The sequence below is a fragment of the Mesocricetus auratus genome, unplaced genomic scaffold, assembly GCF_017639785.1.
Source record: "Mesocricetus auratus isolate SY011 unplaced genomic scaffold, BCM_Maur_2.0 Super-Scaffold_100031, whole genome shotgun sequence".
NCBI classification, from domain to species: domain Eukaryota; kingdom Metazoa; phylum Chordata; class Mammalia; order Rodentia; family Cricetidae; genus Mesocricetus; species Mesocricetus auratus.
This window is the reverse complement of record NW_024429212.1, coordinates 2,848,724-2,873,639: the sequence shown is the minus strand read 5'-3', so window position 1 is coordinate 2,873,639 and position 24,916 is coordinate 2,848,724. Positions and strand designations below refer to the sequence as shown.

Here is a 24,916-nt window from a genome sequence, read left to right as displayed (position 1 = left end):
AACCAAGATCAGATGGATGAAATAACCTGAAGAACACAGGGCTACAGGCACTAAGTGGTCCCCTTTCATGTGAGTGCCAGTCACCTCTAGGCTGGGGACCTGATCAATGTTATTCTCCCTACCCTTCTTTCTAACAATTGGAACCATAAGATTAATAAGCACTCCTCATATGCAGTCTGAGTACAGTTTGTGGGAACAGGACCATCACATGATAATCTGGATATCTTTTGTTGCATATATTTTGGCTCAGTAACACAGATTTAATAAGTTGTAAACATTGTCAATAAAATTACTTTTACAAGTCATTAAAGCATTTTCCACAATGAAAAGTGAATACTAAGAAAGACATTGTTCACACCATGGGGACTGGGTCTGCAGGGCATAAGAAGTCATACAGAGAACACACCAAGACCCCACTACATACTACATATGCTGAGCAAGTCAGTGTTGTGTGTTAACTGGACTCTTAAGAAGCAACCAGCATTTGAGAGCAATCCGGCCCATCTGCTTTTGCTCTCAGATTTCTCTGTCTCTGTCTCCATGGAGATTCCCTACTTGCCTTTCGTTTTCCCAGTGGCACCTCAGAATAATCTCTTGTTCTTTATCAATGTTCCCTCATATTCTCCACCACTGTCCATCTCAACAAAGCATTTGCATTGCAGCCTCAAGATTCCTCTCTCATCTGTCCGCCATGACCATAGCTTCCGAAGCTTTGTGCAAGCTGAGGTGGAGGGAAATTGTCCTCTTTCAGCATGAAAGATGAGGCTAATTTCCAATCAGCTCCTCCAAGGCATGCCCACTTACAAGTTTTCCTATGCATCTTAATGAATTTCTCCATTCTTCAATGGACATGATTGGCAGGAAGGAGCTATGTCTAAGGTGTGGATTATACAACTCGGGACAAAGTGAAGAAAACCAGGCAAGAGTCAAAGAAGCAAACACAGAGTTGCTTAATAATGCATTTAGGAAGAGAACATGCCTATCTGTCAGACTGAAGACTTTAGGACATGATGAAACCATTCAGAAGGTGGAAGCATACTGTAACATATGACAGGTGCTGTCTGATCTTTAAAGATCTGTGAGGAAATTTCAACAATATTTACCTAGAGATAAAGGGGATTCGTGAGCTTCATGGGACAAAATGAGCAATAGGGCTCCAGGAAGCCAGTAAGATAATGTATACAGACCCAGGAGACAGTGTGGCTGCCAAGATTTGCTTTCCATAGGTGTATCATACAGTAATGTCACACTCAGCACTTGTGCCCAAATAAATATTGCCACTGTCCTAGCACTGATGGGAGGAGAAGAAATATCAGGACCTGCTAGTAGAGCCAAATCCATCAGCCAAGTAGTTTGAAATGAAGAAAGTAACAGAGTTGATTGCAGTCTGAGGTTAGACCTGCAATCTCAGATACGTGAGAGAGAGAAAAGAAAAAGAGAAAAAGAATGAATCAAAGTTCCGGACCTACATAGACAACTTACCCACATGCTAAATAATGAGGAGAACCCTTGCTTACGACAGCCAAGGTCCAACCTAGTACTGGACAAAAAGAATGGAATCAAATTGTAGTTCATTGAATGAAAATATTATGAGCTTAAACTTCAGTGTCTACAAACACACTATTACTCTATGGCAGCCCTGCCCACCTATTTCCACATTATCGATGGGGTATTACACCTCAGGGCATATAAAACAGCCTGAGCAATAAATGCCACCAGATGGGCAGGCCATAGAGGAGTGTAGCAGCCTCCTGGGCCATTTCTAAACAGAAAAGAAAATCTCGCTAACAAAGAACTTTCTGCTCTTTTGGCTTCACATTCATTGTGCACTTTTTAATTGACTTATGTAGCTCTTAAGTGGAATCATGTTGAAAATATATAAATGATATACAAATCTCCAGGGCCATTCTCAGAGTTTTTCTAATTGGATTTCATTGTGTCCTATACTACATGGTCATGGGATATATGTGGGAATGAGAAGAAAAAAGGGAATTCTCACCAAATAAAGATTCAAGTCAACAGTTAGAGCTGGGTGCCAAGTGGTGATGAGTCAACCCTGATCTCAAAGTTGTATTGGTGCCCCTTGTCCTAAGACAATCATCAGATCTAGCAGGCTTCCAATTCCTCTACACAATGACAACTTTTATAATTAGTTTAGTTCAGTTCTCCAAAATGTAGGTCCAGGGGAAAGTGCAGGGATAGACCTAGTAGCCTCTCAAATCCTCCTCTCTGCTTTCCTAGGTGAGCTCATGTTTCCTCTGTCTGACTTCTTCATGGAGGATTTCTTTGGCAATCTTTACCATATTCTTTTGGTTCTCCAAATTTACCTTTCTTCTAAGGCCATAATCAATATTGATTTCAGGATTTGCCTTGCTAATTTGGAATCTCTATCCCAGGTTTTGCTTCCCTTGCAACTAGGTTCTTCATCCTGCATTAGATACGTGTGGGGACACAGCTGCAAAAAACATTGCAGATGTTTGTGTTTACAAGAAGCTAAGTGCATTGTGATGTTCTCCAAACAGAAATATCTTGTAAATTAATGAAATAACTGTAGAATGCTTCATTTTGCATTGTACGACAAAGCTAGTTTTAAGATTTTGAGGTTACTCTCTAAATTTTGCTTTAAATATGCATCATTATTTTTTTTAGCCAAGTGTAGTGTGGACATGACACATACACTATTTCTAGTAAAGAAGGAAATTACAAAAGCAGGGAGGACTGAAAACTAATGCAGTTACAGGATACGTCTACTTAAAATAAAACAAGGAGAAAAGCAGTCCACGACAACCGTGAAACCCACAAAAAGGAAGAGATGTGGGAGAGCTGCTAGAGTCTTCTGTATAGAGGCAAGGTGAGCTTGACTGTGTCCCCATCTCGGTGTTCATTCAACGTTGCTTATTACTGTAAGCCTCCCCGATGCCACCTTGCTGACTTCAACCTCATTGCTGACTGTGGGGACACCAGACCTTGAGCAGAAACCCACTTCCCCTTCGGCCTGGGAGCAGGCAGCTGTGTAATGTTTACTGAAAACAATTCAGTGCTAAAGCTCTTGATGGGGCTCAGATAAGGGCTTGCTCACTGAAATACCATGCCTTTCACACCCCCTACAGCTGGCTAGATGCCTCTTCCTGTTTCCCTGCGGTGTCTCCCTGATTCTGGGGCTGGAGATTAAACCACCAGCCAGGAAGGTGAGAAGTCTGGAAAGAATGGTATGTAAATGGATGGCAAAAGTCCTTAAAAAGGGAAGCTCTTTTTTCTTGGAGAGACTTCTCCTGAGACTTCTCTCTCCTAAGCGGACTTGGAATCTCCTCCTAAGCTGACTTGGGAAGCATAAAGTTTTCTTAAAGCAACCGACCGGTCTCTGTGTCATCTATCCCGACCACCTCGCTACATTCTCGGATGCAGGCCGCACAGCAGGTGCGACAGCTGACTGCATGCTAGAGCATGACACCCCTAGGAGTACATACCCACAAAAACACACAGTGGCACATGCTAGGGTCTACTACTATCCTATTGGCCGGGACACTTGTAACTGAACAGCACCCATAACCCTTTCAAAAGTGATACCTTTCACTGTTCAAAACACAAGCAAAAACTAGACTTGTAGCAGCCTTCAGCACTTATCCATAAGATGTAGCAACAGTGCATGGAACTAAATGAACCAAAGGAAACACTACCCAGTGCTAACAGGAGTCCAGCTGTGTCACTTTGGTTTTTCTGACTTGAAACAAGGAGAGACAAAAAGAAACACTAAGAATAACAGTCCCTGATGTTTCCCATCCAAAAACAACCCAGTGGCTCAGGAGAAGCAAACAGCTGGCTAATTACCTGAGTGAGAAGACGTTTGTGTACCTTCATCAGATATTTACCAAACAGGACCACTATCTAAGGCACTGTGCTGGGTAAAACTTAACATAAAAACGAAAAACGGAAAACGAACGGCAAAAGCCCTGGTGTCTCAGTGCCCATAGGGAGGACTGACAAAGGCAGTCATGCCCTCTAGCGAAGTGACAATCAGTGAGAACCTCAGAGTGCCTGGAATGGAAGGAAAAACAGATAGAGTCAGACCTGCTTAGACAGAGTGAGGTACATCTAAGTAAGCCCTGTGAGCGAAGCTCGAGTCCACCAAACCCACAATTCAACATAAACTCCCAAAGTGTGAACCAATCTGTTCTTTTATTACAGTTACACCCACACCCATCATCACCAGTGACTTCAAGCTCAACTGTGGCTGGTTCTGTGTGACTCCACATGGCGTACTTTGCGCTGAACTGTTTCTAACATAAACTTGGAGAGGAGGGACTGATGAGCAAACTTCAGACTAAAGACAAGTTAGAACACTAATGGTTTAAATTTTAAAAAGAAGAAATTAGGCGTTCTGGATATCCGACGCATAAAATCAGCTCAAAAAGGTGCTCACATTCTGCTTGTGTTGAGGATAAAACCATGGGACCAGAGATGGCTCAGTGGTTAAGAACTTTGTCAGAGGACCCAAGTTTGGTTTCCATCCTCCTCCTCTGCAGGTTTACAACTACTTGGAACTACAATTACAGGGAATCTGATACCTTAGGTCACCTCTACTAAGATGCAGCTGCCCAGGAACATACACAAACATATGCATAATTTTAAAAAATAAACAATGTAAAATAGCACTTAATACATAGAATTTAAAATTTTCAGAATGAATGGAAGGGTGTGTGTGTGTGTGTGTGTGTGTGTGTAATGTGTTGTTTATGTGTGTGTGCCTGAGAGCGAGAGACTGTAGCATGAACACATTCCTAAGATCTACATTTTAATTTAATTTTCATTTTGTTTTATGTGTATGAGCACTTCATCCACAAGCATATCTGGGTGCCCAAGGAGACCATAATGGAACAACACATCCCATGGAGCTAGAGTTTCAAGTGGTTTGGATTGGCCACGTGGTTGCTGAGAATTGAATCTAAGTCCTCTGGAGGATCACCCAGTGTTTTTAACCACTAAGCCACACCCCAAGTTTGGAAATCTGTATTTTAATGAACATCCAGTTCTGAAATCTCAACAAATGAACTAATAATTTAACTTTTCATTCAATTTGTCTACCCACCTACCCAACCAAGACCCTATTAACTCAACACAACATTGGCCAGGCATGCCTTGTAGCTCACCTCACCCTTGTCCTCTAAGTCACTCATAAACATGGTGCCCTTTCATGTCACAGCTATTGTCCTTGAACCTGAAGGTGCCTCAGAAGATTCTAGACTGACCCCCTATGCAGAGACTATGATAGGCAAACAGCCGGAATCCATTAGTTGTCACTCCTCAAATTTTATATTCTTGATAATTCACTTAGGAATTGTTAACCTGAATTACAAAGGACTCATATTTTGCACAAATTGATAAGAGAACTGAGATCAGTGACATTCAGTGTGTACTCACATGAAGAAGTTGCAAATGTGTCATTCTGCCGTAACTTGCACAGAAAGCCACCCTCTCCCGAGAGACAGTTGACGACTTTGATCAGCACAGCTGTATGAAGGGCCTGTTTACTGTCTTTGGATTGATTGTTATAGATCAGTGATTTGCAAAAGAGGTGGAAAGCGGTTTTTCTGAAGTCTAGGCAGAAGCCGGAAACCATGAAGGGAAAAGGGTGAGAAGGGACATAAGTGTTACAGAATTCCCTGTGCCCGTGAGACATCTTTCCACAGGGGGGAATACAACAGGAGTTAATATCGAGAGCATAATGATGCTTCTAATCTCAACTTCTTAAAAAATGAACTATCTTTTTGTGTATGAGAAGTGTGTGCATGTGTCTATCATGCTGCATGTGTGGAGATCAGAGAATAAGCTCAAGTGTTGGCTCCCCCTTCCACCTTCCACCTGTTTGAGGCACTATTTCTGCCAGGCCACAAAGCTTGCACTACAGTGTCTGGCTTGTCTGTGTGTTCTGGCAACTCACAGTCAGTTCCTCAGACTAATGAGGCACTGTTAGCAACTGTGCTAAATCTTAGCTCTCCCTCCCAGTTACAGAAGAGACACTGGACTTAGAGTTGTCATAAGCAAACTTCACATCAGAGAGATACGCAGACATATATGCTTTAAGAAAATTAGTAAGTTGGGGCTTTTTCATCCTTTTATGACCTCCTTAATCTAATAAGGAAAATTCACATTTGGGGACAGAGCTTATCTTGGACATAGTGAAAAAGAAACACTTTTGGAATCCAACTTTCACCTATCTGGCAGGTGTACCCCATACCTCACTGACCATACATGAATGATATGAATCCATATTTAGCAACCAGAAAACTCTCCTGGAATCTATTTGCACAGTCTTGACACATTGCCAGGAACAGCAAATCTTGAAATCTGGCCAATTTCCCTCATGCTTATAAATAAAATAGTTGTAAAATAATTCATTTCTCATTTCACAAATATCCAAAATAGTCTTTTCTGCATAAACTCATTTATCTAAATAGTTTAAAATAGGAATATTACATGGCCTCCCAGTTAGTTTTTTATATTCGGGTTCCTGCCTAGCTGTGAAGTTACCTTTAAGGAAAAGCAGGAAACCAGAAACTAAGCATTAGAGAAAAGGTCAAGTAGGGCCTTTATCATGCCAAACTTTAACAAAATAAATGTCTGCTGAAGACTTAAGAGGTTCACAGTAATATCCTTGGTCCCCAAGTTCTGGAATCTAGCCTTTCCCTTCACTCTGTCTTTGAGATGATGTCAGATAAAAGTCAGGGTATTCAACAGAACTTGACACATGGGAAGCCAATTAATGCCTGTGTAAGCTACTTCAAAATTTAAACCCAATGCCAAGTATCCATGCTCCCCTCTCCTGGCTCCTAGCCCTCTGTTCCCAGTTTTTGCAAGGTAAAGGCTCTCTGAATGAGTTAGCAATCTTCTTTGCATCGTTGGCTTGCTATTGACAGCAGGGAAGCTTTGTTCTATGGGATGCACACGAGTAGTGCCCGTACGATCTTCTAGTCAAGGTCCAACAGGCTGACACAGTGAGGGACACCACAACTTTAAGACTAGGGATTAAAATAGCACCAAGTGCAATCTTTTCAAGGCTGAGAAATGCTTCACTTTGCTTTCTCACCTCCTGCTTGATCGGTGAGTCATAGTAAGCTCTCTGCCTGTTGCCAGCCATGATTCAAGGCTCGGCTGCCACAGCAAGGATCCCACAGCCTGGTGTGGGTAGTGGAACAAGACCTCACCCTGCCTCTTCTGCTCAGTTAGTGACACACCTGCCAGGTGAGAACCAGGCCAGGGGAGTTATTGAATAAGAGAAACTAAACTGCAAGAACATAGCTGGGTGCAATTTACAAATCAGTTTTCCTAATACATTATGACTGCTTTCCAGGTGATGGCCCTTGCCTTATCAGCATTGATATCTGCTGCCTCTGTCCAGCTCGTCCCTGTAGCCCAGTAAAGCCAGTGCCCCCTCAGTAAATGCTACCTGGTTGTCTGCAGCCTCCAAGGCATCTAAGCCACGTTTTGCCTCTGTAGACTCAGAGGCGCCCTCTTCCCCCAGTTCCGGGAGTGCACATTCTGAACTGGTCCTGGGAAGCACACTGGCTGGCTTCCAGTCATCAGTTTGAGCTACTTCTGCAGCCTGTCTGGCTAAGAGCCCTTGAAGTCCCATCTTAGCTATTTCTTCGACAGAACAGATGTCACCCAGGAGGAGGTGATACAATTGATGGGCTCCACCCTCACACCTGCAGCTGTGGCCTCCCCTGCTCTCCATAGAAACGAATGTTGGAAAATAGCCTTTTCCCAGGTAGGATTATGTTTCAATGATAAATGCTTCTTGCCTTGATACAAAATGGCCTCCTTACTGGTCCTACTGACGTAGCTGTGATTAAAGTGTTCACAGCAAGAATGAAGACCCCGCTTAAATATTAAAGGAGAGTGACTGAGAGAGGGAGGGAAAATGTGGTGAAGGCAATTATTTTTGTTGACTTCAAATGGTAGGAATTGTAGAAGTAACACTTATAACCCCTCCTCTTTTTAAATTAAGGATGATTTTGATGAGTACATATGTTTTGCCCGTGTGAGCATTGGTGCATTATTTACATACAGTGCTCCAAGAGAACAGAAGATGAAGCTGGATCTTCTGGAACTGGAGTTACAGATGGTTGTGGGCTGCATTGTGGATGCTCGGAACTAAACCTGGCTCTTCTGCAAGGGCAGCTGGTGCTCTTGACCACTGAGCCATCCCTTTAGACCCTCTAATCCTTCATTTTGAGTATGAGTAACAACGTCTGAGAAAATTTAGTTCCCAGAGAGGAAACTTTGAAATTAAGCTCACATTTTTTTAATAACAGCCACTTGTGACAACACAGACATTTCAGTTTTACTAATGCAAATAATAAGATTTCGTTTCCTTTCCTCTTTTTCCATTATTGGTTTTTAGAGACAAATGTATCTGTGTAGCTTTGTAGACCAGGCTGTCCTTGAAGTCACAGAGATCCACCTGCTTCTGCCTCCTGAGTGCTGGGAATAAAGGTGTGCGCCACCGCCACCACCACCACGAGGCAGCAAATAATAAGATTTCTATGTGAGATTAAAAGTCATTTGGATGGAATTAGTGGCAGAGAACCCTTGAAATAAAGACATTGAGGTAAACATATTAAAACTGGTTCAGGAGCACAAAACTACACCAAGATAAACCCTTCCTTTTCTTACATGGAACTATTAGCAATAATTATTTGTGTGCATAGGTCAAGAAAAAAAATTAGACAAAATACCTATCATTGCATATGACAGCTTATGTGTGTGAAGTGTTGTGAATGCTAAAAAGCAGCAGAGACACTTTTCCAGGGTCATGTTCCCCAAGTCACAATGTGCAAAGCCATGGAGGCCATAGAATCACAGGTTTGGACAGCCTCGCTTGGTTTAATGTGAAGCAGCTTCATTTTATTTGTTGAAGTTTCTTTCTGTCATAGGAAATGGTCTTACATGCCAACCACATATGAGAAGCTTGAAGGAAGCCTGACCCTCTAGAAAACACAGACTAGATCCAGGAGAAAACCTAGAGTAGATATCCCCTGAAGCACACAAACAGCCCAACCAGATGACCAAGTCACATCCACTTACAGTGTAGCAACACATGTATGTTATTTATTTAAATTCAGGACCCCACCCACTTCATTAGGAAGCCCTGTCATGTGCACCATGAATGTGGCCCTTCATTCAAAAAGTTAAGAAAGCGTCAAGGGGACAAGTGAGCTTGCATGAGATGGAGAAAAAAATACATATTCTTGAGAAGGGTTGGATGCCATAAAGGTGCCTGCCCTGGAGAGATTTGCTGTGGCTGATGATGGATAAGATTTCTCAGACTGGTGCTCGCTTAAGCAGCACATATACTAAAATTGGAACGATATAGAGAAGATTAGCATGGCCCCTGCGCAAGGATGACATGCAAATTCGTGAAGCGTTCCATATTTTTAAACTAGATTCAAGCAATACGTATCCACTAACCCAGCTCTACGGAAAGTTTTGGAAGAAAAAATCCAACCCAAGGAAGTTAACTACAACCAGAAAAATATAGGCATTAGAGAATCCCTCTCTACCAACAGCCAAAAGAAAAAGGGGTAAAATTCCACATATAATTTCACCACCACCAACCATTCCAAATCAAACAAGAATGAGCAATCAATGGTCATTAATATCCCTCAACATTAATGGCCTTAACTCACCCATAAAAAGACACAGGCTAGCAGAATGGATTTGAAGACAGATCCCATGCTTCTGCTGCATACAAGAAACACACCTCACCCTCAAAGACAGACATTATCTGAGAGTTAAAGGTTGGGAAAAAATTTTCCAATCAAACGGACCCAAGAAACAAGCAGGGGTAGCAATCCTAATATCTAACAAATTAGACTTTAAAATAAAATCAATCAAAAGAGATGAAGGAGGTCATTATATACTCATCACAGGCAAATCCATCAAGATGAAGTGTCTATCCTGAACATCTATGCCCCAAATACAAAGGCATCCACATTTGTAAGAGAAATATTACTAAAACTTAAATCACATATAAAGCCCCACACACTTATAGTAGGAGATTTCAACACACCACTCTCACCACTAGACAGGAATACCAGACAGAAACTCAACAAAGAAGCAAAGGGTCTAATAGAAATAATGACCCAACTGGGATTAACAGACATCTATAGAAGATTTCATCCACATAAAAAAGAATATACCTTCTTCTCACCACCACATGGAACCTTCTCAAAAATCGACCACATACTTGGCAACATATCCAACCTCAGCAGCTTCAAAAAATTGGAATAACTCCATTCTTCTTATCAGACAACCATGCCAAAAGATTAGAATTCAACAACAACACAAATTGCAGAAAACCTACAAACTCATGGAAATTGAATAATGCACAACTGCACCATTCCTGGGTTAAAGAAGAAATAAAAAAAGAAATTAAAGACTTCCTAGAATTCAATGAGAATGAAGACACAATATACCCAAACCTATGGGACACTTTGAAAGCAGTGCTACGGGGGGAAGTTCATAGCACTAAGTGCCCACATGAAGAAACTAGAGAATAGTTATACTAGAGAATAAACAGCACAGCTGAAAGCTCTAGAACACAAAGAAGCAAACTCCCCCAGGAGGAGTAGACTCCAGGAAATAATCAAATTGAGGGCTGAAATCAATGAAGGGGAAACTGGGAAAACAATACAAATAATCAATGCAATGAAGAGTTGGTTCTTTGAGAAAATCAACAAGATAGACAAACCTTTGTCCAAACTTACCAAACAGCAGAGAGTGAACATGCAAATTAACAAAATCAGAAATGAAAAGGGGGACATAACGGACTATGAGGAAATTCAGAGAATCATCAGGTCATACTTTGAAGACCTGTACTCCACAAAATTTGAAAATTTAAAGGAAATGGACAACTTCCTGGATAGCTATCACTTGCCAAAATTAAATGATGAAGCGATAAGCAATTTAAATAGACCTATAACCCTTATGGAAATAGAAGCAGTCATCAAAAGTCTCCCAACCAAAAAAAAAAAAAAGCACAGGTCCAGATGGCCTCAGTACAGAATTCTACCAGAAATTCAAAGAACAGCTTATACCAATTCTTCTCAAAGTATTCCACACAATAGAAGCAGAAGGGTCTTTGCCAAACTCTTTCTATGAGGCTTCAATAACTTTGATCCCCAAGCCACACAAAGACACATATAAGAAAGAGAACTTTAGACCAATATGCCTCATGAACACTGATGCAAAAATACTCAATAAAATACTGGCAAATCGGATACAAGAACACATCATATAATCATTCACCACGATCAAGTAGGTTTCATCCCAGGGATACAGGGATAGTTCAATATACGAAAATCCATCAATGTAATCCACCATATAAACAAGCTGAAAACAAAAATCACATGATCATCTCACTAGATGCTGAAAAAGCCTTTGACAAAATCCAACACCCCTTCATGATAAAGGTCTTGGAGAGATCTGGGATAACAGGGACATACTTAAACATAATAAAAGCTATATACAGTAAACCAACAGCTAACATCAAACTAAATGGATAGAAACTCAACGCAATTCCTATAAAATAAGAAACAAAACAAGGCTGTCCACTCTCTCCATAATTTTTCAACATTGCAATTGAAGTTCTAGCCATTGCCATATGACAACAAAAGGAGATCAAGGAAATACAAATTGGGAAGGAAGAGGTCAAACTTTCACTGTTTGCAGATGATATGATAGTTTACATAAATGACCCAAAGAACTCTACCAGGGAACTCTTACAGCTGATTAACACCTTCAGCAAAGTGGCAGGCTACAAGATCAACTCAAGAAAATCAGTAGCCCTACTATATACAGATGATAAAAGGGCTGAGAAAGAAATCAGAGAAACATCACCTTTTACAGTTGCCACAAACAACATAAAATACCTTGGGGTAGCGCTAACCAACCAAGTGAAAGACTTGTATTGCAAGAACCTTTAATCTTTAAAGAAAGAAATTAAAGAAGCCCTCAGAAAATGGAAAGCTCTCCCATGCTCTTGGATAGGTAGGATCAATGTAGTAAAAGTGGCAATCCTGCCAAAAGCAATCTACAGATTCAATGCAATCCCCCATTAAAATCCCAGTACAATTCTCCACAGACCTTGAAAGAACAATAATCAATTTTGTATGGAAAAACAAAAGACCCAGGATAGCCAAAACAACCTTGTTCAACAAGGCAACGTCCGGAGGCATCACCATCCCTGACCTCAAGCTCTATTATAGAGCTATAGTCCTGAAAACAGCTTGGTATTGGCACAAAAATATGCAGGTAGACCAATGGAATCGAATTGAAAACCCGGATATTAACCCACACACATATGAACATCTGATCTTTGACAAAGAAGCTAAAAATATACAATGGAATAAAGAAAGCATCTTCAACAAATGGTGCTGGCATAACTGGTGGCTGGCATGTAGAAGACTGCGGATGGATCCATGTTTATCGCCATGCACAAAACTTAAATCCAAATGGATCAAAGACCTCAACATGAATACAGCCACACTGAACCTCTTAGAAAGGAAAGTTGGTGGTACCCTTGAACGAATTAGTACAGGAGACAGCTTCCTGAACATAACACCAGTAGCACAGACAGTGAGATCAACAATTAATAAATGGGACCTCCTGAAACTGAGAAGCTTCTGTAAAGCAAAGGATACAGTCAGCAAGACAAAAAGGTAGCCCACAGAATGGGAAAAATATTCACTAACCCCACATATGACAGAGGTTGATCTCCAAAATTTTCAAAGAACTCAAGAAGCAAGTCTCCAAAACACCAAAGAATCCAATTAAAAAGTGGGCTGCAGAACTAAATAGAGAATTTTCAATAGAGCTAAAATGGCTGAGAGGCACTTGAGGAAGTGCTCAACATCCTTAGTCATCCGGGAAATGCAAATCAAAACAACTCTGAGATACCATCTCACTCCTGTCAGAATGGCTAAAATCAAAAACACCAATGACAATTTTTGCTGGAGAGGATATGGTGAAAGTGGAACACTCCTCCATTGCTGGTGGGAGTGCCAACTTGTTCAGCCACTTTGGAAATCAGTATAGAGATTCCTCAGAAAAATGGGAATAAACCTACCACAAGACCCAGCAAACCCACTCTTAGGCATATATCCAAAAATGCCCATTTATACAACAAGGATGTCTTTTCCACTATGTTCATAGCAGCATTATTTGTAATAGCCAGAACATGGAAGCAACATAGATGCTCCTCAACTGAAGAGTGGATAGAAAAAATGTGGTACATTTACACAATGGAGGACTATTCAGCAGAAAAAAAACAATGGAATCCTGAGATTCGCAGGCAAATGGATGACACTAGAAGAAACCATCCTGAGTGAGGTAACCCAGTCACAAAAAGAGAAACATGGCATGTACTCTCTCATATATTGACTTTAGACATAGATCTGGGGAGTGCCAGCCTACAATCCCATGGCCAGAGAGTCTGGGAAACAGAAACTTCATTCCGTGGCTGATGGAAGAAGAGGCAGACTCCCACGACTAAGCACTGAGATGAACTCAAGAAAGCCAGTAACAGAGAGGGAGGACTGATGACCAAAGGAATTAAGACTGGGCTGGTTTAACCCCAGAAACAGCTGACCTGACAATGGTTAACTCTTGAATCCCAGGCTGATGCCTGGGAATCCATCATGGGATTGATCAAGACCCCCTGAATGGGTGTGTCAGTGAGGAGGCCTAGGTAATCTATTGAGCCTTGGGCAGCAGATCAGTATTCATCCCGAGTATACACATGGACTTTGGACTCCCATCCAACAATGTGAGATGCACTCTCACCCTGAACTCTTGGGGGAGGGTCTAGGCCCTGCCCTATATGAAATGACAGACTATGGTCACCCCCATGGAGGGCCTCACCCTCCCTGGGGAAATGAAGGGATAATGAGGGGGGTTGGGGGGTGGTCACGGGAGGAGGTGAGGGAAAGGGAGAGGGACCTGGAACTAACTTGTGAAGCAACCTTGTTTCTAATCTAAATTTAAACTTAAAAATAAATTTAAAAAACCAAACCAAAACAAAACAAAACAAAAAAAAAGATTTCGCAGACTGGCAGCAAATCATTCAACACTTGATTCCTCCCAAATTCAAAAGCAAGCAAAGGAAATATACCTAAGTGGTGAAGTGGGGTTCTTATTGGGGCTCGGGGATAGTTTGTTGTTCACACAACACACTTAAGTCTCTCATGGGCCTCCTTGCACGTGTCTTGCTGTCGTTCCTATCTTGGTTCCTATCTTAGTTAAGTTTCTATAGCTGTGAAGAGAGGCCACGACCAAGGGAAATTACAAACTAAAGGATTTAATAGGGGCTTCCTGTTTCAGAGGGTTAATCCATGACCATCATGGTGGGGAGCATGGCAGCTCACAGCAAGAGAAAGAGAGAGAGCTAGCCATGAAAGGAACCAGTCCATGAAACCTAGAGCACACCCCCCAATGGCAAACCTCCTCCAACAGATCCACACTTCCTAATCTTTTCTGAACAGTCCTACCAACTGGGACCAAGTGTTTAAATATACAGGCTTTTCTCATTTAAACCACCAGTGACTCGCACTTAATTCCGGCTCATTCGGGTGGCAGCCACCATGAGATGGACAAAGAATGTTCAGAAAATTGATTTTAGCCAAAATTCTTTTGGGGAGGTTAGGGATCATCACCAGCCTTGCGTGAAGATTCGTAATCTCCATCTTCTCATACCTACCAGGTTGATGGACTGATTGCAGAAGCTCTTTCTGCCCTGTAGTGCTGTCCACACTGCTAGGTGTTATTCTGAGATTGGCTGGACGACTCTCCACCCCATATAGTTATGAGCTCACCTATGATGTTTCTATAACTTTAAGCATTCAAGGACAACGTATCCCAGTTCCCACTGCTGAAAGCATATCCCCAACAACCTTCCACACCTAGGGCCTCCCACAAGACATAAGCACTGTCAGCTATTGGACAGTAAAGAGACAGGACACTTCAGCAGTTTTGGGAGGAACTACGGGGCTAGAAAATCTATTCTAGGTACATTAACTGCTCACTTCATACCTGCTAAAGTAGACATTTCTCTAATAGAGAGATGCTGTGGGAGAATGTAAACATCTGTTCAGACTAAAATTATAACCCCCAGCGGGTGTCAGATAAAATCAGAGGCATGAACCAATCACTTCTGAGCCAAGGGGTTGTTGGCCTTGTTCACTCTAAGCATGGATCTAGGTATTGTCAAGCCCATCTCTTGAACTCGTGTGTGTGCCCACACAATGCAGAGGTCTGCGAATTCTACTTGTAGAAATACTTTCACATCTTAGGTTTATAGTAAGTCATAATTTATAAAAAGAATTGCACTTGTTGTATAACTGTATGGATTCTGGTGTCTCAACTGTGACCAGAAGCCACAGAAATGATACAAATATATGAGAGTATTTACAGGTTTGAATCTCGATTTTACAAATAAATAATGGTCCCTTCAAAATCCATTTCTGATAGTTTAAAAAAAACTATTTTTAACTAGGAAATACATATCATGATGCAAAGGACACAGTGCCAGTTGCCTCTACAGAGAGTCTGACCTGAATGTGCTCACACAGGAAAGAGTTCAGTTAGAAATAGGACATTAATTTTCCATTCCAATGTAATTGATAAAATAAATATTAATACAAGATATCAAAATTCATGAAATATGTTATACAATTCTTAGATTGAAGACGGTGGTAAAATAGATGTCCACTTGTGGTTAAAGAGCTAACTAGGTTATTAACAGTCCAAATGCACCTCATAGATACCCTTAACCAGAGTATTGGTGATTCATCTTCTTTTCAAGCATTTTAGGGTCAGTTATGATACCCTCTTACAGTGTTAGAATTACACTTAGGGCTGAAAGAAGCCATATATTTTAATGCACAAATTGCTGAACTATTAAATATTATTTCTAAATCTAGACTATTAATAGTTGAATTTTTGGAAACACAAAGGCTGTCATCTTCCCAGTCTTTGCCACAACATGCCCTCACTGTCACAGAGGTCACTCAGTAAGTCTGCAATTAAATCAGTGGAGTGTATACCCCAAAAAAACCACAAATTGCCCTCTGTGCAACATGCTAGACCCCAAGACTGAAGGGAAAGTGTCCACTCTCCATTGACTAATGAGAAATGCTGAGGTAGAGCTAAGTAAGGCTTTTTTCATTGCATGACATCAAATGTGTCCTAGAAGGTTTCAATGGATTTGAGCTCAAGATGAATTCAGGCCACATAACTGGAGATGTGTGTATAAAATCACAAAAAGAGAAGGAGGCTAATGACAGGCAGGATGCTGGTGTCAAAACTCCTGTAAAATGAAAAGGTTCAGAGATGACGGTTGACATTTTTATCATATTTAATATAAAAGCAATACTGAAAATAACTATAATGTTCTTGAAAATAAGATGTGTTGGAGAATGGGCTACCCATTACCAGTGATATATGAACAGAATTATAGTTAAAAATAGACACTAAATATCTTCCTCTTTCACTTACTATGACACTGTTGTTCCCAGATTATATTCTCTCTAGCTTCTGCATGAGTTTGATATCCGTATAGGCACATATATACATACATTAGGACCAACATTTTTATTTATTCCACTAAATTCCATGTGAAGAAAAGAATGGACACGGATGACTTCTAGACAATAGCAGTACACATCCCACAAGGGGTCAGACTAGATTCTGTTGGAAATTTGCTTTTATACACAATAAAAATAATTGTAACCTGAGTTGGGTTTTGTGTTTGTCACCTGCTTGTCACCTAAAGACTCTGAAATAGCAATAAGACTGCAATTTTAAATAATGGAAAAATGCAAAGCAAGCAGGTAACCATTTTGTGACATGTGCAAGAAAATGTGGAACTCAAATCGTAGTGTCCCCACTGAGGGTTAGAGATGCCAGGGGATCATGTACTCATTGTGCCTGTGGGTGTTTTGGCACAGAAAAGCTATGTTACACTGACTTGGTACCCACTGTGCTACACATGTAGCAGCAACTGTGTCACCACAGGACAAAAGACTCTTCATATAATCCTTTAAAGAAAAGACTATCATGATGTAAACTCATTGTGTAATATTTTATGACCCCCTTAACTTTCTGACTTGTTTTCTTTCATTGATTCTTTCTAGTTATGAATAAGAAATTCATAGCATTATTGCTAAGACATCTCTACGTAAGTACCCATGTCTCCAAAAAAAGAAGTTAGGTGGGGCTGCAGTTCGGTGAGCCACAGTGAAACAGACATGTTACAATACAGCTAGAGAATCCTGATTCCAGCATCCTCAAGATTTATAAATGCAGTTTATCAAAAAGCAATAAAAATGTGAAAATAGGATCTTTGGGATAGGGCTGGGTTTAGTCTATAAAATGTTTGCTGAGCAATCATGAGAATTGGAGTTCGGGTGTCTGACTCCCAGGTAAAACAGCCCTGCGTGCTAGTGGATACCTGCAGTTCTAGGGCTGTAGGGGAAATAGGCATGTTCTCAATGCCCATGGATCTTAGCTGAACTGAGAGCTCAGACTCATTGAGAGATCCAAGAAAACTGAGAGTGGCACTTAGTCAGCCATCAATAGCTCCCTTGCTAGGGAAGGGACTTTGTGAGCCCAGCCCGCTTCTACATTGGAATTTGACAGGTTCCATGTAGTTCAAACTGTCACAGTCTATCTTAATACATATACCAGCAGCACCCAGCCATTACAAAGATAAGAGTTCATGAAGTTGAGGAGAGAAAGTAGCAGGGAAGGGGGAATAATGAAAGGGTCAGAGGGAAGTGGGGGTGGGTTTCATCTAAACAAGTTATATGTCTTTATGAAATTATCAAGCAACAAATAAAAGTAATCTTAAAAAGAAAGTGTTTGAGTGGCTTCCTTAAACTAACTGGAAGGTGTTTTCATTTGGGAACCAATTGGAATAAAATGATTACAAACAATATAGCTTCGGTTATGGTTATCTTGGTCCAGTTAAGGAAAGCAGATTAGTCCAGTCTGTGCAGATTTTTATGTTATAGGAGTGTCTGCACATATTGTTATGAGAATCTATGTGCATGCTGTTATGCTAGAGGAGAGTCTGCACATGTTATTATGTTATAGGAATATCTGGGAAAGTCAAATCGATAGAAAGTAAAGAGATGGACAGAAATCTGTGTTTGAAGATGGAAGCAGAGTGTCCTTTGCTTCACATCAGCAACAACAAAAAGTAAGGTAGAGAGTGATAGAGGAAGGCCCTCACCCTGTGGTCTTCAGCCTCACAGAAGCTACAGAAGCGTATGCATATGCTTACGTGCACACATATACAAAAGACAGACTGAAACATACACACAAACACACATAAGAGAAAATGCACAACAGTGAAAAATTTAAACAAAATTGCCAACCAATATTCAGAGCAAATTTTCTCTAGTTTTCAATACATACATGTATCCTCCTTAAGCACATACTCATTTTATATATTAAAATATACATTCAGACACATACAAATTGATATTGAAATTTACACAGAGAATGTCAGGGAAATTTCCAGTAGACACATAGACTATTGGTACATGCAAAAACACTGGGTAGAAATTTAGAAACTGGGATCCAGACATAGCCCAGTTAATAAGTCACCATGAGGTGACTCAGGGCATCCCTCCTTGGGAGGTGCCTTTAGGCTTTATTGCCAGAAGTCAAGTCCAGAACTCCCTGATGTGTACACCTGCTTCTGTCACAATGGAGCCTCAGGTCACCTTACTGTTGGCACCTTCACTTGGGCTCTTCTCACCCTGGGAATCGCAGGCAAACTGGCTCAACCATTCTAAATCCTAGTTTCTTCTGAGACAGCTGGGAGTAAGGGTGATAAATATCACAGACCTGTTACATCATCATCACCACAGCCAATGGCCTCTCTCCTACTGGAGACTGTCTGAGGACTCATGCACCTGCTTTCATGCTGCTGCATGTCTAAAAACTCTTCCTACAGGTGAGCAGGCCTCTGAGAAGTAGCAATCAGATGTTTTCTCCTTCTCTGTGTTTTGTTATGGATGCCGCTGACCTCTCTACACAATCCCCTGTGCAGCAACAACATTTTAAAAAGAAATCAACTGTATTCAACTCCCCAAGATCCTGTAGCCGTGTGCTCTTTCCCTATAACTCTGCTTCCTGTTTCACTTTGGCCTTTAATCACAAACTTACTCATAAAAATCAATGCTGACCTCATGGTCTTGTTGATTTTTAATGTGGTTTGATCACTGCAGGTCTCTGTAAATTGGAATCAGGTTTTCTGCAGTCATGTGAATTTAAAAATAAGTCCATTATTTTAACAGTACTTAAGAACCCTCAGCTCACGTTAGAGTTCTGAATAGTATTTTTTGGTTCATTTCTTGTCCAGTCAGGTACATCTCCAGGTTCATGCTCTGGAGGGGAATACCTGTGCAGTGTGTGTCTCACAGATGTCCTGGCTGCTCTCCTGCTGCCTAAGGGGAGGCTCAGACAGCCTTGGAATCTGAGTTTAGGATTTTTTATTTGTTACATGAAGTAAATCACAGTACACATGGGAGCTATCTGGCTCTTAACTGAGAAAGAAAGCTTCCTTCCCCTCCATTGTAACAAGCACCCACACTACCCCCAAACAGGTGAAAGATGTAAAGGTAAAAGAGTTACCTTGAACAAGATAAAAATGCTTATTTTTAATAGGATCAAAATTATTTTTAATGCTAGAAAATCATGTAGGTCTATTCCTATCTGGTTAGTGTGTTTTTGGCAGTGTGTTTTATGCCAAGTATTTATCTTGAGCACTTTGTATAATCTGCTCTTTTTCTCTGTATCACATCCTGATGAAACAGGTATGACGATACAGGACTGTGTTCATCTTACAGGTTAGTACAGAAAGACACAGAAACCTTGGTAACAGGATGCTAACTTTAATTCCCTGTATGGTGGAATTTAAGGCCCAAAGCTGCATTCTTTAGTCTGTGTTCCTGACTCTGGGAACCTCTCAGATTAGTATTTCCAGAGAGAGGCTTCCAGTAGAAGACATGAAAAGGAAACCAAGAATCTAAGACATACTGAGATGTAGGAAGGATCTATGAAGAAAGGCCAGAGTATTATAACTAATGTCAAAATGAGATCAGAATTAAAATTCTGAAAGAGCATTTTACGAAAATTGAATTTTGACAGAGGATAATTTAAACTAAATGAGTATGAGGAGGAGAGAGTCTATGAAGACAGTAGTTTTTAAAGGGATATTAGAATCTTTAATAAATAGTTTCAGTGGGGCTGGCAAGTGGGGAAGGGTAGACTGCAGTTTCAAATGTGATTACAACCAGATCATTTCCTTCAGGATATGAGCCATGATCCTGATAAAGACTGGGTTCTCAAGGGAGGCAGGGCAATCAGGTCGGGACCTCCTCAGAGTGGAACAGTCACTCACAGTGCAATCCAGGGCTCAGATATGACTCATTTGCTCCCCTGAGGGTATCACTGTGGATCCCAGGTCCTCCAGGAAAGTGCCAGCATATCTTAGGTCTACAGTGACAGATCTTGCTGACAAGGCCAGTGCCTTTTTGGCAATGACAGCTTTACTCAGGTAAGCTGTGCATTTATCTCCTTTGGGAATTCCAAGAAAAGATCTTTAATTATTGTAAAAAGTGGATGATATGACTTTCCATAGTCCATTTCTTTATTCTCAACAGCCCCTTGCCTGCCTCTCTGTTTCCTCAACCAAAAAGAGGGTAAAAACCAACATTTTGAAGTAATGGACTAACTTGTATGTTGGCAAGGACATTGTTCTCATTATATAGTTACGCAACCAGTTATTATTTACTGAGAAATAGTCTTAGGATTAGTTTTTTTTTAAGGATGGGGAGGGGATTGTTTAGAGATTTTGTTCAAAACCTGTCTTTCCTGTTGGCATCTATGTTCTAGAATTACATACATCCCAGAATTAAATTTTAAGTGCTTAACCATAAAGGATGAGTTTTGATAGCATTAGAAGGAGTGAATTTGTAAAATTTAACCTACGCACCGGCAGATTTCAACAGCTCCATCTTGACATTTAAGGAGATATTTATTGTTAAATGTTTGCTCCTTTGCTTGTAGAAAGATCAAGATTCTGGTTTCTGTACATAACAGATGCTCACAGTGGTGGAGCACAGGCACTCTCTTTACCTGTCTCCAGTTCAATAAACATAGGGAAGTCTTCAGCAACCAGAGGGAGAGCAAGAGCCACAGTCTCTTGATGCCTCTGAACCTTGCACTTGCCATTGACATCTTGTAGGAGCTTTCCCAAACTAGGATGTGCCCATTTCCCCCACCTGGTTCCAAACTTAATGTTAACAGATATCCATTATGTAGTCTATGAATTCTGCATAAAAACAGTAAAAGAAAGTCTTTGTCCCGGTGTGCAGGTTTGACTCTAGCCTCCCTATTTAAATTGAGGATCTGGAGGAGTGACTCCCCACCCACTACAGCCAGGCTCCTGCCATTCCACATGAGAGATGACCTAAAGCTGTCATCTCTCTTACATTTTTTCAGGACAAAACTTGGTTTCCTGAAAAAGATGGTTCTCTGGTAGACATGCTTCTGACTAGCTGTCCCTCTGCAAGTAACAAACTTTATCACCCTTAGTGACTGAAAATGAGGGACACATAGCTCTCTCTGTCACTCAATGCTCTGAAGCAGCCCCTTATCCTACTCTGTCCCCATAGAGAAAGGTCATTCTAATCACCCTCAGTTTCTGGTTGTTATTCTGCAGTGACAAACAGTGTACATAACAAGTTGAGAAGGAACCTGATTGAGGACTGATACTTGAAGACACCTGTGTTTCCAGTAAGTTGTGGACAGCTGTTTAAAGATTAGATGCTCAGGGTAGTTGTTGGTAATGGAAGGTCACTGTAGATGTAGGTGACAGAGGCTGGAAGAGAATAAGACCTTGCTTTCCTTCCTTCGCCCCTCGCTCCCTCCTTTCCTTTCCTTCTTTCCTTCCTTCCTTCCTCCATTTTGAAGTCCATTTGCTATAAATGCATATTCATCTATGTATTCCCTAAACTTTGGTAAATCTGCAGGGCTCTCACTCTGAACTTAGGCAGTTAAATGTGAAACCTTTCTTAAATATAGCCCCACAACATCCACTCCTATACCACCCCCCTGATTCTAGAGATTGAAGATTGGCAAATGAAACGTTCCTGAGGACAACCCAAAGGCAATAAAATTATCAATGCCTTTTACCCAGTAAGCTGTTTCTACTGCTGCCTCCAAAGTCACAGCTTCCTCTCCCTAACACAGGGATTGACCTTTACAAAGAATTGGTTAACTCAGAATATTTGCCATATATAAACATCATTTAAAAACAAATAAAAGTATTTTTAAAAAGCTAGTGAACAGATGTGACTTCTAACACATTTCTTCTTACAAAAGGAATGGGAGCTTCTTGTGGATGCAGCTGATGACAGTGTTGAAGCTTAAAAAACACAGATGAGTGTACGCACTATATACCATGAAGGAGGACAGAGCAACAACCAAAATGCATATAAATAATACAACAACCAAATAAAATAAAGTCCAATATAAACTCTTAACAGTGCCATAGGGCACTGGGACAGCCAGGAAAGATCCAAAAGGCCAGAGCTGGGGAACTACAGAAGAAAAAAGCACAGGAAAGTTTTACAATCTAAGGTACAAAATACACACCCTTGAGAACCTACCAATATAATCATGCGGGAGAAAAGGCAAATAAATGCCTTGTGTATAAGATATGTGCATAATGTACCCCAACAGTCTACCTTGCATAGGCCCTGCCTATACTTTAATCTGTAAGCACCGTCAGAGCAGTGACTGGTGGGACCCTTTGTGAAAACAGGGAAAGGACAGACTGACTTTAAAATCATTGACGTTTACAGCAATAGGATCAGGGTTTACATCTACTCTGCTGAATCTTGTTCACAGCAGATAGCTTTAACACCCTGTGGTGAGGGTGGCAAGCTACCTCTGTGGTCTCCCTCCCCAAGACCCCTGGTCAAATAAATCACAAGTAATGCCTTTTAAAAATGACCCATTTGAGAAGTACCCTACAAAATGCATAGCCAGACCTGTCCCCAAACCTTAAGGACAGCACAGTCAGGATACTTCCAGTCTCTATCCAGTCCAGAGGAACCTAAGATAACCTGGCCATTATGTGTCACATATGCTCCTATCAAAACTAGATAATGGGAAGAGGTATATAAAGCCAAGACTGTTTACAAAGTCTCTATGGGTTTATTAACTCTGACAATTATACCACAGTGACATAAGATGTTCATAAAGGGACAAGTCACATCAGGAATCAAGGGGATCTCTGTGCTATCTTTACACTTTTCCTCTAAATCTAAAGCTTCAAAATAAAAGTTTTCTTTTTTTTCCAAATGACTATGTAGCTTTGACTTCTTTTGTTAAATACCCAACTATTAGCAGCATTTAATTTCATTTAATCTTAGTTACTTTTCCTGTGCACTGTGGTGATTCATGAGCAGATCAAAGATTCCATCTCTAAAAAATGTGATGGTAGCCATAATAGTTTAATGAAAGAGTTCACTTTAATTTAATTAGAAGGAGACACATTTCCCCTGCCTCTAATCCCCCCAGGGAGAGAACATCGTATTATCTTGTTAGCTGGATTCTCCTGGGGTACAACCTCTCACTGGCAAATCTGTTATGGTTAAGGGACCCTAGGAAACAGTACCAGCCAGAGCATCCTCTATGCACATGAAGTTCACAGAGATGCTCTATTTTCTTCTGCTTTGAAGGAGGGGTTATCCACAAGGTCCTGAAGAATGATTCTCATTCACCCCTTGTTTTTCCAGGATCTTCTGAAGAAGAGGGCCCTCTGAAGAGACAGGATAAACTCAGCAAAGAGAAAAGCCACTGTGCTGCATTACGTGAGGAAACTATCAGACAGGAAGGAGAGAGGACACAACAGCAGCTCAAACATCAAGCGTGGGTTATACAACGATGGAAACGAGCATCACGTCAGCCCCTTGGCAAGCACACCCACAACCCAGACAAGCATACATCCACCCTTCTCCTTCAGCCCCACCCCCACTCTCATAAGCTCCTTATGGAATTGGACATGGCAAATGGCTAACAGCTTACACTCCTATCACCATCATAGTAACAGAGAAATTGATTCTCAGAAGGAAAATCGCTTGTAAGAGAGAGGGGAAAAAAAGGATTGGAGTTGGCTATAACCAGTCTCTTCATTACAGATCACAGGTTAAGGACAGGTACCAGGTGATGGATTTAGGAATAGAAAAGTGGGCTGTGGGGATGACTTGGTCTATAGAGGGCTTGCTCTGTTACCCTAGAACCCACAGAATGGAATGGGGGGAATGTGATGACACGTGCTCATAATCCCAGCCCTGAGGAAGTGGAGACACACAGGTGCACTGGGATAGCTGACACAATAGCGTAGTCTATTTGTTAAGTTTCAGGCTAAGCAGAAGCCAAGTTTCAAAACAAAACAATAATCATGAAGACACCAAGAAGCCTACAAACACACACACACACACACACACACACACACACACATACACGTACATCTATGTTCACATATATATGTACCTGCAAACACAAACCCTCCACACCCACTGGGGGGTTGATATAATACCAAAGTTCAGTACAGGACACAGTATCAGAACTCTTGGTGGAGGGAATAGAGTCAGTGGTCATTGGCACCAGGAACAGCTGGCAGTATCAGGGAAGAAGGAACAGGCTTGAAAGCCTGCAAGTTTCAGGGCCCTGGAGTAAGTAGTCTCTGCTGAGAAATGAGAGGGTAGGAAGGGGTACCACCAAGGAGGGCAAGAGAGGTATGGACAGGGTCCTGAAAGTCAGTAGGTATAGTGGAGGA

The 24,916-nt window shown here is 41.1% G+C and overlaps 1 protein-coding gene, 1 long non-coding RNA gene and 1 other non-coding gene across 3 annotated transcripts in view; 2 read left to right on the top strand and 1 right to left on the bottom strand.

Annotated features, from left to right (window-relative positions):
- Csmd1 (CUB and Sushi multiple domains 1) overlaps positions 1 to 24,916 on the bottom strand; it is a 1,489,308-nt gene that overhangs the window by 962,539 nt on the left and 501,853 nt on the right. The window lies entirely within an intron of this gene.
- On the top strand, positions 9,330 to 9,436 carry LOC121135209. The gene has a single exon (XR_005872425.1). It is a non-coding gene; the product is annotated as a U6 spliceosomal RNA (small nuclear RNA).
- Positions 18,195 to 24,246, top strand: LOC121135195. The gene is made up of 3 exons (XR_005872414.1): positions 18,195 to 19,018; positions 21,791 to 21,864; positions 23,874 to 24,246. It is a non-coding gene; the product is annotated as an uncharacterized LOC121135195 (long non-coding RNA).